The following is a 12,174-nucleotide window of genomic DNA, read 5'->3' on the forward strand; positions in this document are numbered from 1 at the left end:
GTTTGAAATCACTACAATAACATTCAGTAAAGACAAATGCAAAATACTACATTTAAAAATGGAAAGTTCAAATGCAGATGAGAATAACTGGCTAGGTGAAAGTACTGATGTAGGTTCTCACAGAATCATAGATTACTAGAACTGGAAGAAACCTCCAGAGCTCATCAGCTGCATCCACGCACTCACAGCCAGACCAAGCACCATCTAAACTGGCCTAGACAGGTGTCTATGTAACCTACTCCTAAAAATCTCTAATTACACAGATTCCATAACATTCCTAGGCAATTTATTCCAGTGATTAACCACCCTGGCAGTTAAGTTTTCCTTTATGTGCTACCTAAACCTCCCTTGTTGCAATTTAAGTCCATTGATTCATGTCCTATCATCAGAGGTTAAGGAGAAAAAATTTTCTCTCTCCTCCTTGTCACAACCTTTTAGGTCCTGGAAAGCTGTTATTATGTCCCCTCTGAGTCTTTTTCTAGACTAAACAAACCCATTTTTTAAATATTCCCTCATAGGTCATGTTTTCTGTACCTTTAATAGGTTCTGTTGCTCTTGTCTGGAATTTCTCCAGTTTTTTGACATCTTTCCTGAAGTGTGGTGCCCAGAAATGGATGCAATTCTCCAGTTGAGGTCTAATCTGCACAGAGTGGATGAATTACTTCTTCTGTCTTGTTTACAGCACTCCTGCTAATACATCTCAGAATGATCTTTACTTTTTTTGCAACAGTGTCACACCATTAACTCATATGAACCTTGTGGTCCACTATCATCCTTAGATCTTTTTCTACAGTACTCCTTCCTGACAGTCCATTTTCCTTTTGTGTGTTTGAAACTGATTGGTTTTGCCTTTTCATTTGCTCTTATTGAATTTCATCCTATTTACCTCAGACCATTTATGCAGTTTATCTAGGTCATTTAAAATTATAATCCCATTCTCCAAAGCACTTGGAGGATTGGATTATTATGGATCATAAATAAGAACCAATGGTGTGATGGAGCTAAAAATCTGAGGTAAACCTGATATTCTGGCATAGTCTGATGGAATCCACCCGTTTTCACACCTCTACACTGTTGTAATTATCTTTCTACAAAGTATGAATTGTAAGGTATCCTGAAAACTCCCAATTTGATGGTCATTAGCGTCCTGGTAAGACGTGCAATGACAATGAATGTAAAGTCATGAGCTCACTGACATGTGTTTATAATGTGTGTTCCAAAACCCACAGTCCTGCCCAAACAGAAGTTGGCAAACATGTCTATTTTAAATAATGGAGTGTGTGGGCTGTTTAATTTGCATGCTACCACAAAACAATCAACAAGCAGAGCAGGGAACAAAGCTCAAACAGGTGAGAAAAAAAAACAGCAGAAAACATCCTCCCATGCAGATTCTTTGATTCCTATCCCTCAGGTGCAAATGTCTTTTGAAAGGATGGGCTGAAGCTATAAAACAGAAGAACAAACACTGCAAAGGTCTCCTCCTTTTTCCCCCTCCCCACCACATTCACAGCACCTGAAGTAACAAAGGAGGTGGCCATTGGACTCTGGGGAAGGGTCCTGATTCACAGTTTAGTCAATGAGAGTGCTTGAAGGCATCTAGCGAGACTATATTACTGGCTCTAATTGTTCAAGTTAGCTGCTAGTAAAGGTCTTATCTTTATTGTCTTGTCACTGTTTCTGACTTTGATGTCCCCTCACTTGTACTCACTTATAATCTGTCTGTAGTTAATAAACTTGCTTTACTGTTTCATCTAATCCAATGTGTTTAAAGTGCCATGTCTGAATAATAATTTGAGTAATAAACTTGGCCTATTATTCCCCTGCAGAAACAATGGCCTCTAGGTATTGTTACTCTCTAGGAGAAAAATAGGCAGTACAGGCAGGTCTGTCCATGGAAGGTGTGGGTCCATGGGGGCAAGTGCATGGAAGCCCAGTCTGTCAGAGGTGCCCAGACTTCCTGACTGCTTACACCACCGTAGTAACAGCAGCAGCAGCAGCAGCAGCAGCCAGGGGCTCCAGGATCCTTTGAAACACTGTCTGCGTCTACACGTGCACGCTACTTCGAAGTAGCGGCAGTAACTTCGAAATAGCGCCCGTCACGTCTACACGTGTTGGGCGCTATTTCGAAGTTGAAATCGACGTTAGGCGGCGAGACGTCGAAGTCGCTAACCCCATGAGGAGATAGGAATAGCGCCCTACTTCGACGTTCAACATCGAAGTAGGGACGTGTAGACGATCCGCGTCCCGCAACATCGAAATAGCAGGGTCCTCCATGGCGGCCATCAGCTGGGGGGTTGAGAGATGCTCTCTCTCCAGCCCCTGCGGGGCTCTATGGTCACCGTGGGCAGCAGCCCTTAGCCCAGGGCTTCTGGCTGCTTGTGCGGCAGCTGGGGATCTATGCTGCAGGCACAGGGTCTGCAACCAGTTGTCAGCTCTGTGTATCTTGTGTTGTTTAGTGCAACTGTGTCTGGGAGGGGCCCTTTAAGGGAGCGGCTTGCTGTTGAGTCCGCCCTGTGACCCTGTCTGCAGCTGTGCCTGGCATCCCTATTTCGATGTGTGCTACTTTGACGTGTAGACGTTCCCTCGCTGTGCCTATTTCGATGTTGGGCTGAGCAACGTCGAAGTTGAACATCGACGTTGCCGGCCCTGGAGGACGTGTAGACGTTATTCATCGAAATAGACTATTTCGATGTCGCAACATCGAAATAAGCTATTTCGATGTTGGCTGCACGTGTAGACGTAGCCTGTGTGAGCATCACTCCACCACTCTGCACAGCTTCTGAGAGCTGGCGGCAGGGCAGAAACATGCTTTGGCCAGCACTAAGGGCCGCCTGCCCTGGCCATGGCCCTTTCACCTGCAGCTCCTCCCATCTGAGGGAGTGGAGCTGCCTCTCCCCTAGATTTTGTCCTCCGGCCAGCAGTGGCTGTCAGCCCCACTGGGCATAGGACAAACATTTCAGGCTGTGGAAGGGAAATCTGGGACTAGGACCATGTCTACACTAGTATCCCCACTTCAAAAGGTGGATGCTAATGAGAGACATTGGGATATGTTAATGAGGCACTGCAATGAATATGCAGCACCTCATTAGCATAATGGCAGAAGCAGCACTTTGAAAGTGCCACTTTCGATCGCATACAGCTTGTCTACGCAGGATCCTTTTCAAAAGAAACCCACAGACAATGAAATCCCCTTACTCCTATAACCAAATAAGGGATTTCGAAGTCTGCGGGGTGCTTTTGAAAAGGACCCAGTGTAGATGAGCCGTGCATGATCGAAAGCAGTGCTTCTGAAGTACTGCAGCCACCATTATGCTAATGAGGCACTGCATATTCATTGCAGCACGTCATTAGCATATCCTGATGTGTGTCATTAGCATCCCCCTTTCAAAAGGGCGGGGGCTATTTTAGACATAGCCTAGATGTCTGTTGGGCTCACCATGCAGAATAGCCAACACTTGAGAAAGTCAGAATGTAACCCAAGTGTGTGTGGCGGGCTGCATGCTCAAAGGATGTTAATGAGTGGCCAAGGCTGGCATTACTTTAGCACAGCATTGAATGCCACCACAGGTTGCAGGGGAAGGGTGACAGTCTCCCACCAGTCCAGACTGTACCCTGGTACGTTACAATGTACTCACAGGCGCTTCATATATCACACCTGGGAAGTAATTTTTCTGTTTCATTCAGCCCTGGCAAGGCGTCAGCTGGAGTACCGTATGCAATTCTTGGTGCCACGCTTAAGAACAGATGTGGATAAACTGGAAAGAGTCCAGATGAGAACAACAACAAATGGATAGATGGTACAGAAAAATCTGCCTAATGGGGAAAGGTTAAAAAGCTGGGCCTGTTTAGTCTTGAGAAAAGAAGACTGAGTGGAGAGCTGCAAAGTCTTCAAATAGTAAAAGGGCTATTATATGAAGGACAGTGATCAATTGTTCTCCATGTCCACTGAAGGCTGGTCAAGAGGAAGTGTACATGATCAGTAGCAAGGGAGATGTAGGTTAGACATTAGGGAAAAAAAACTTTCTATCAGCATAGTTGAGTTCTAGAATAGGTGTCTGTAATGGGAACCACCTGCTTGTGAGCACCCCTCTATGGCAACGGATGCTGCGTAAGGTCCCTGCCTGGTCATCTGGTATGGCTCTTCCTCCATGGGTCACTTCCCCTGGATGCTGCCTTATGGGTCATCTTTGAGGTTATGAGGCTAGGATCTGCCCATCCCTGTCCATGGTGTTACTGGTTCTTGTACTAGGCTTATGGCCAGTCTTTGGCCACCAGAGTCAGGCCTTACCCAGGTCTAAGTTCAGCTTGCACTTGGTGCTGTCCATTATGCTCCTGGTCTCCCAAGCAGCATATAGACCTGCCTGGGTCAAGCTCCTGTGAGGAGCTTCCAGGCCGTAGCCCCACAGCTTCTTTTATACCAGCCTGCTGTGTCCTGATTGGCTGCTGCAGAGACAGCCACTCTTTCCTGCCTGGAGGACCTCGTTTCTTCTCCTCTGACTGAGATGGGGTGTGGCAAGGCCTTCGGCCACCTGTAGGGCATTGGGATTTAGTGCACCATACCACAACAGCCAGTGAAAGGTGTGAAATCTCTGTCATGGAAGGTTTTTAAGACTAATTTAAACACATACTTGTCAAGGATGCCCTAGGCTTACTTAGTTCTGCCTTAGCACTGGGGACTGAACATGATGTCACTTCCAGCTCTACATCTGAATGATTCTAAAGGATACTGCTGCTGCACAATGGGAATTAAAATTCATAATACATCTAGCATATCCTATACATGTTCTGAATCTTCATAATGCCTGGGGTATTACAAATAGTTGGTTTCCTACAAGAGGGGAGCCTAGAATTAAACAGGCTGTGGTTGTGCATTTGTTAACATACTGTGCAGCTTCTTAATTAAGGTTAGAGGTGAAGGAGGGAGTCAAATGGGAGTTGTCCTACAGCAAAATGCTTGTCTGTGGTAAAGCATACAAGTTTCAAAGACCTTTTCTTGACCTGAAGGCTTGGGGGAACAGAGTGTGGCATTGTAGAATTACTGGATGATTGCAATTTCCTAAAAATAAACAGAGTTAACGTAGTCCTACATATTAGCAGCCGAGAAAAAGGAACAGTAAGATATCTTGTCTTGGAAGATGGTGTGGGAAGGTAGCTAGATGGAAAGTACTATTTATGGAATGCTGAGGCTGCTGCGGCTGCTGCTTCAAATGGCCAAGGCAGAGAGCTTAGCGTGAGGAAGGAGGGTTGGGCTTAGTTGATGCTGAGGTAATAAGTGCAATATAAATATGTAGGTAAATAAAGCTCACTATGAGTAGCTTTTAAAACTTGGCATAGAATGACAGTGCCAAGCCATATTCCTGAAGTGAAATGCAGTTAGGAAGGTTTTCTTTTCATATTCAGTTCACAGATATGTTTACTTGGAAGAAGAAGAAGGTTATTCCTGTTGATCTGTGACAAAGAGTCATGGTCTCCCTCTGAGACTGCCAGGGATGGATCAAAATTTGCCCCTTAGTGCAGAGCTGGGAAGGCAACTCCCACTCCACTGGAAGATTAGAGATAGGCCAGGATGTGGAAGTGTAACAGGTGGGGCCTGCAGCTCAGTTAGGCTGGAGCTGCTGAGGGAGACAGATGCACCCTGCTTGCTGCTGGAACCCAAAGAGGATTGAGGACCGAGGACTTGCCAGAGCTGCCAGTCTACTGAGAAACTGAGTTACTGCCGCAGCTGCCACTGGCCACGTTCCAGAGGGAAACAGGCAACACCCACAGAACAGAGGTAACCATCAAGGGGAAAGTGGGATGAATTAGACTAAAATGTGGTTGGGCTTTGGCCTAATACTAGGTCAGCATGTTGCAGGCAGATCTCTGCTGACCCAGTGAACAATGGTGCCATTGATAGGGCCCTGGATTAGGGGCTGGTGGAGTAGGGTGGGCCTGGATCTCCATGCCCCCTGTCTCCTCAGAGTTGGGGAGCCTCTTCACTGTAGGCCGCGGGGCCTGCATTTGTCGGCTTCCCACGAAAGCCAGGTGCCCCTTTATTGTTACTCTGCCCTGACTGCAGGCCAAAGCCCTAGAAGTGTTTGCTGCCCTGCCCTGCCCTGCCCTACCTGCACTCATAGACTTTGCTCCTCTGTCATGACTACAGACCCCACCTCCCATCTGTCTGCTTCCCCAGCCTGGCTGATTGACTTTGTTGCCCTGCCCTAACTGTAGGCCAGGGTCCCCTCATTGATAGCTGACACATCCTGACTGAGGGCCTGGGCACTGAGATGTATTGCTGTACACCCTAGCGCAGGTGGCCTCAGCTTTAAAGACAGCTAACGGCCTTGTGAATGAGTGGTGTGACAAGGGCCTGACAGCTGTGAGGCATGGCCTTCCTCCGAGACTGACAAGGAGGACCACAAATGCTTCCAGGATCCCCAGATTTCTTTTAATTACACACAGTGCTCTATTATGGCAAGTCAGTAGCCTTTAGTGTCTGCCCACAGGGGAATATAGTGTAGGTTTTCCCTGCAATGTTAACCCAAGGTTTGAATTCAGGCTCCAGCCTAACATACCTATAGCCTGCACACCAGAGCTGCGTCTACACGTGCACGCTACTTCGAAGTAGCGGCAGTAACTTCGAAATAGCGCCCGTCACGTCTACACGTGTTGGGCGCTATTTCGAAGTTGAAATCGACGTTAGGCGGCGAGACGTCGAAGTCGCTAACCCCATGAGGGGATGGGAATAGCGCCCTACTTCGACGTTCAACATCGAAGTAGGGACGTGTAGACGATCCGCGTCCCGCAACATCGAAATAGCGGGGTCCTCCATGGCGGCCATCAGCTGGGGGGTTGAGAGATACTCTCTCTCCAGCCCCTGCGGGGCTCTGTGGTCACCGTGGGCAGCAGCCCTTAGCCCAGGGCTTCTGGCTGCTGCTGCTGCAGCTGGGGGTCCGTGCTGCATATACAGGGTCTGCAACTAGTTGTTGGCTCTGTGTATCTTGTACTGTTTAATGAAAGTGTGCCTGGGAGGGGCCCTTTAAGGGAGCGACTTGCTTTTGAGTCCGCCCCGTGACCCTGTCTGCAGCTGTGCCTGGCTCCCTTATTTCGATGTGTGCTACTTTGGCGTGTAGACGTTCCCTCGCTGTGCCTATTTCGATGTTGGGCTGAGCAACGTCGAAGTTGAACATCGACGTTGCCGGCCCTGGAGGACGTGTAGACGTTATTCATCGAAATAGACTATTTCGATGTCGCAACATCGAAATAAGCTATTTCGAAGTTGGGTGCACGTGTAGACGTAGCCCAGTTGTGCTAAACCAAGGCTTGGACTCAACGTCCCAGGACCTCTTGGGGGTGGAGGATCTGAGTCTGAGTCAAGCTGGGACCCAGGACTCAAGCCTGTCACTTTGCCATGTAGGTGCAGAGCTACTGTGGTAAAGGTATCTCAGAATCATCGTTTCCCCTGCAGCTTGCTATTAAGTCCCACGCAGAGGCTGAGGGCTGCAGGGAGAGATGCTTCTGCCCACACCCTGAAGCTGTCAAGGTGGCAGAGAGGAAACTATCGCCACTGAGCCCAGCACAGATCTGCCCTGACTAGTGAAGGGCATCCCCTCACTGCTGGCCCCTGCACAGAGCTCCTGTGGCTGGTGGAACGGAGCTACTCTCCACCAACCCAGCAGGGAGCTACCAGAAAAGGCAAACCCCAACCTCCTGCCCCACATCCAGCTCCTGCATCTCTGAGTGCCTCCCTGCACCCCTAAGCCCTCATCTCTGACTCCTCCCCAAAGCCCATATCACCTGCATAGAGACTTTACCACCTCCTGCACCCCAACCCCTAGCCCCAAGTCCCTCCCCAGTCCTGGGAACCCATCTCCAATCCCTCCTGTCCAACCCACCCCAGAACCTGAGCCCTTGGCCAGCACACTGAGACTTCTGCACCCCAACCCTCATGCACTCAGAACCCCTTACCCCCACCCTCCCAACAGCATGAATTTTGTTATGTGCTCCATTATGAAGGGGATGTGTCACACATCACTTCCATATTGGGGCACATAAGAAAACTCATTCAGCTCAAAGGTGTGAAAAGTTAGAGACAACACTGCCCAGAATCCCACAAATCAGCTTTCTTCATCTTCTGAACATTCACCTTTTTTGGACAGTCAAGCTTTCCACATGCAACCACACACAAATGGCTACAGCAGCCACATTCTGGAGGGCAATAGGGTGTTTGGGATATGGGTGATTGGACCCAGGCTGTGAAGAGCCTAAATCTGTAGGCCAGGGCTCAGGGCTCAGATATTCCTAACCAGGGGTTACAAATAAGTATCAGTACTCCAGACCTCGATAAATAAACCAAGGGCCTGCTGGCTTCAGTTTTACTGCCCTTGTGCTGCCATTGCTGTGGTAGACACAGCCACACCTATGTGTTGGCAAAAGAAAGAACATGAAACAGACTGAAATAATAAATGTCTAAAGTGGTGTAAAGAGCTACATCAATATAAGCAGGGCAACATTCAGGTCCTTTGAATTGCATTATGCTATGAGCAAAGGAATTCCCATTGCCTTTCACTTCTTCTGGCCATGGCAGTTTCAAACCATTACATCCATAACTAGTGACAGGGAGCAGTGAAATGAATACACTCACTTTACTAGACATGTGGCTGTAGTGGACCCCCCTCCCGTGTACAGCAAGGGAACCTACACAGGACTCTTGGCCATAAAAATGAGTGATGGTAAATCAAAGATGTCTGCAAGGTAAACTTTTTGACAGGTGCAACAGCATGGAAGAGTGACTTAAAGAAATCACCTTCTCGTGGTTTCCCTCAGTTTGGAACCATAAAAAGTGCCCATAAACAGCCTTTAGAAAATTAAACACCAATTCTAGTCACTCTCACTTCCTCCACCACTACCATGAAGTTTGCCTGTTCTTCGCTTTCCATCTCCTCTCCTCAAAGTCCCAGAAAAACAAATTTTCCCTGCAGCAAGCCTCAATTTTCAACAAGTCCAACAAATTTTGGACCAGGTCCAGAAGGGAATTGCACAGTCCTGGGACCCTTACGGAGAATACCTGATCAGCCACCTGACTCTCTGTCATGTTGTAAGGTACCAAGAATCAGTGCTTCACCCGGGGCGATATAACAAGCTGGAGGAGGTGCTTTCTCTGTCAGGCTGATCTCAGGCTACTTACTGTTTCAGTGACTATTTAGCCCTTTACCAATGCACTCTAGATACAGTGTGCACATTTCTGACAACAGGCTAAGTTGTGATGGGGTGGCTCAGTGGCTTGCAAGTGAGCTTACTCAACCTGCTATTGTGAGCTCAATCCCTCAGGGGGCCATTTAGCAATCTGGGGCCAATATGTTTTTTTTAAAAAGGGATGGTGCTGGCCCTGCCAAGAGGGCAGGGGACTGGATTCAATGACCTCCTGAGGTCCCTTCTGGCTCTATGATGCTCTGTCATATGCATCTACGCTGGAGTGGGAGATGTAATTTCCAGCCTGAATAGACTTACCCACACTTGATCTGATAGAGGTAAAGCACTAAAATAGGACTTAGCTCTACCAGTTTAGGTAACTGAAGGGGTGGTATGTATCTAGTTCTCACATGCATTATACTCAAGACTGTTAGCCTGTCCTGCTTACTGTGCTGCCATGGTTACACTTTTATTTTTGGCATGTTACCATAATCAGCTCATGCAGGAATAACATGAAAAATATGACACATTCAGTTAAGTGGCACATTGACCCCCTGGGCCATCTGCCAGGGAGCTGCTTGCCTGGCCAGGGCCAGCTGCTGCAGGTGTCGTGACTGCAGTGGGGCTGGCTGACCAGCTTCGCTGGGGCTGGCTGTTGTGACTTACATGGGGCCAGCTGACTAGCTGAGGCTAGCCGCCATGGCTGTCATGGCTACAGCAATGCCAGCTGAGCGGCCAGGGCTGGCTGACTGCAAGGGCTGGCTGCCCACTGGCCAGCAGACCAGCAGGGGCCAATGTGAGGAGCATGATGGCAGGGGGAGAGCGGGGCTGCAGCAGGCCCCAGCTCAAATAACCACCACATTTTATTATCCTGCATCCCCACTTCCCCGGCAAAGCTGGATAATAAAGCTTGTACTGTATAGAAATGTCTACCTGAGCCAGAAATTACACCTTCAGCTCCAGTCTAGACATACCGAAGATGAGATGAATCTCAGAAATATGGTTGTTTATGGGGACCTAAGCTAACCTTTACACTTCCACCAATGTAAATACATGAAAACTCCTCTCTTGAAACACTTGTACACTTTCTGCAGCCATGAACGAAAAAGTCACCTTCAATCCCCTCCCCATTAGCAGGAAGGAATGTCCGTCCCTTTAATTTTGCTTTCCTTAACCTTCTAAAGAGTCTCCTTAATCATGGCTTCTGTCCTCCTGCAACATGGCTTCGGCAGGAGAAAGGAAGAATGAAATGACAAAGGAGACATTAGAAAAACATTTGAAATCATTGCAGCTGAATAAAATGAGCCCTGACTTGACTAGGGAGACCATTCGTTCTGTTTTTTGGCATGATGGTCCTGTATTTCGGATGCCAAAAAGGCATCCCAACTTATTTTATGAAAGGGACTAATTGTCCCATATTTGCTGCACCGGCACAGCTGCCTGGTGGAGAGCATGTACGTGCTCTCTGCAACAGAGGGAGCCAGCCAGTGAGTGCCAGGGCTGCTCTGGCCCTGCTGCTTCCCCGAGGCTCAGGGAAGCGGGAGGTGGAGCTTCCACCCCCGTGTCCCGTATGTGGCCATGGTAGATATGATCACCCTAGATTTGACCCACACATAACCTAAAGGAGCTGTTCTGTTTTGTTTTAGAAACCAGAGAAAATGAGTTGTGCTGGATTGGTGATTCTTGCTTTTAAGAATAGAAAAATGTATCTAGGGTACAACTATTAATAGTTTTTTTATTTAGACAGAGAAGTGACTATGAAGCATAATCCTTCATGGGGGAAAAATTCTTTCACAACTTTTTTTTTTCCAAATTGCTAATTTCAAGGTGACATGAAACACCAGCCAGATACATCGATGACTTAGACGCTTTAGGATTTTTCTCTCCTAACATCTTCATACTCTGCTAATCCTGCAGCTCTTGTATTTAGTAATAGTCTCCTTAACCTCTGAGAGCAGGACAGGAAGCAGTGGTCTTAAACTGCAGCAAGGAAGGTTTAGATTGGATATGAGGAAAAACTTCCTGTCTGGGTGGGTGAACACCAGACTAAATTGCCTAGGGAAGTTATAGAATATCTACAGTTGGAGATATTTAAGAACAGGTTAAATACATATCTGACAGGGATGATCTAGATCACAGTTTCCCCAACTGCAGGGGGCCTGCTCCCCTGTGGGGGTGTGAAGAAATTCCAGGGGGGCGTGAGGCAACCCAGCTCCCCCCACACGTCATTTCCCCTGCCCAAAGAAAAAGCCACCTTTGCTTCTGGCTCTCAGCCCCCGCCATTTTACATGGGTGATGTGGCACAGCCACTATAAAAAGCAGGCAGCCGGGAAGACCCGCGTGGAGCTAGCTGCCTCTTGCAAAGGGGAGTGAGTGTGGGTTGGGGAGGGGTGGGGCAGGAGGAGAAGTATGGGGTTAGGTGGGGAATGGGGGTGCCTGGCTTGCAGGAGGGGGATGGAGTGAGTGGGGCACTGGGGGTGCCTGGTTTTGGGGGAGGGGAGGGGCTTGGGCAGGGGGGCTCACAGGGGTCAGGCAGCTGGCTTGCAGGGCTCATGGGACTTGGACGGCTTGCCCTGGCATTGCAGAGCTTGGGCGGTTCAGGCTGGCGGGCAGGTAGCTGGCTCCGGCAGAGTGGGGGTTAGTCAACTTGTATGGGCGGCTCTGGCAGAACAGGGCTCAGGCGGGCAGGCAGCTGGTGCAGGCAGCTCTGTCAGCTGGCATGGGGCTCAGGCAGGTGGCCAGCTGGGGTTGCACCAAGCTCCTGCAAGGGGCCAAGAAAAACTACCTGTGCTTATTTTTAATTTCAAATAACATTTTTATGTCAACTATTTGTGTTTATTTTAAATTACAAATTGAATTTTTGTTCAAAGGGGGCTGGATGATAGTAAAGAAGAGGTGGGGGGGCATGAGGCTTTGTCAAAAATCCAAAGGGGAGTGTGATGCCAGAAAGTTTGGAAACCACTGATCTAGATGGTTGCTGGTCCTGCCATGAGTGCAGGAGAC

The sequence above is a fragment of the Carettochelys insculpta genome, chromosome 2 (assembly GCF_033958435.1).
Source record: "Carettochelys insculpta isolate YL-2023 chromosome 2, ASM3395843v1, whole genome shotgun sequence".
Taxonomy (NCBI): Eukaryota; Metazoa; Chordata; order Testudines; family Carettochelyidae; genus Carettochelys; species Carettochelys insculpta.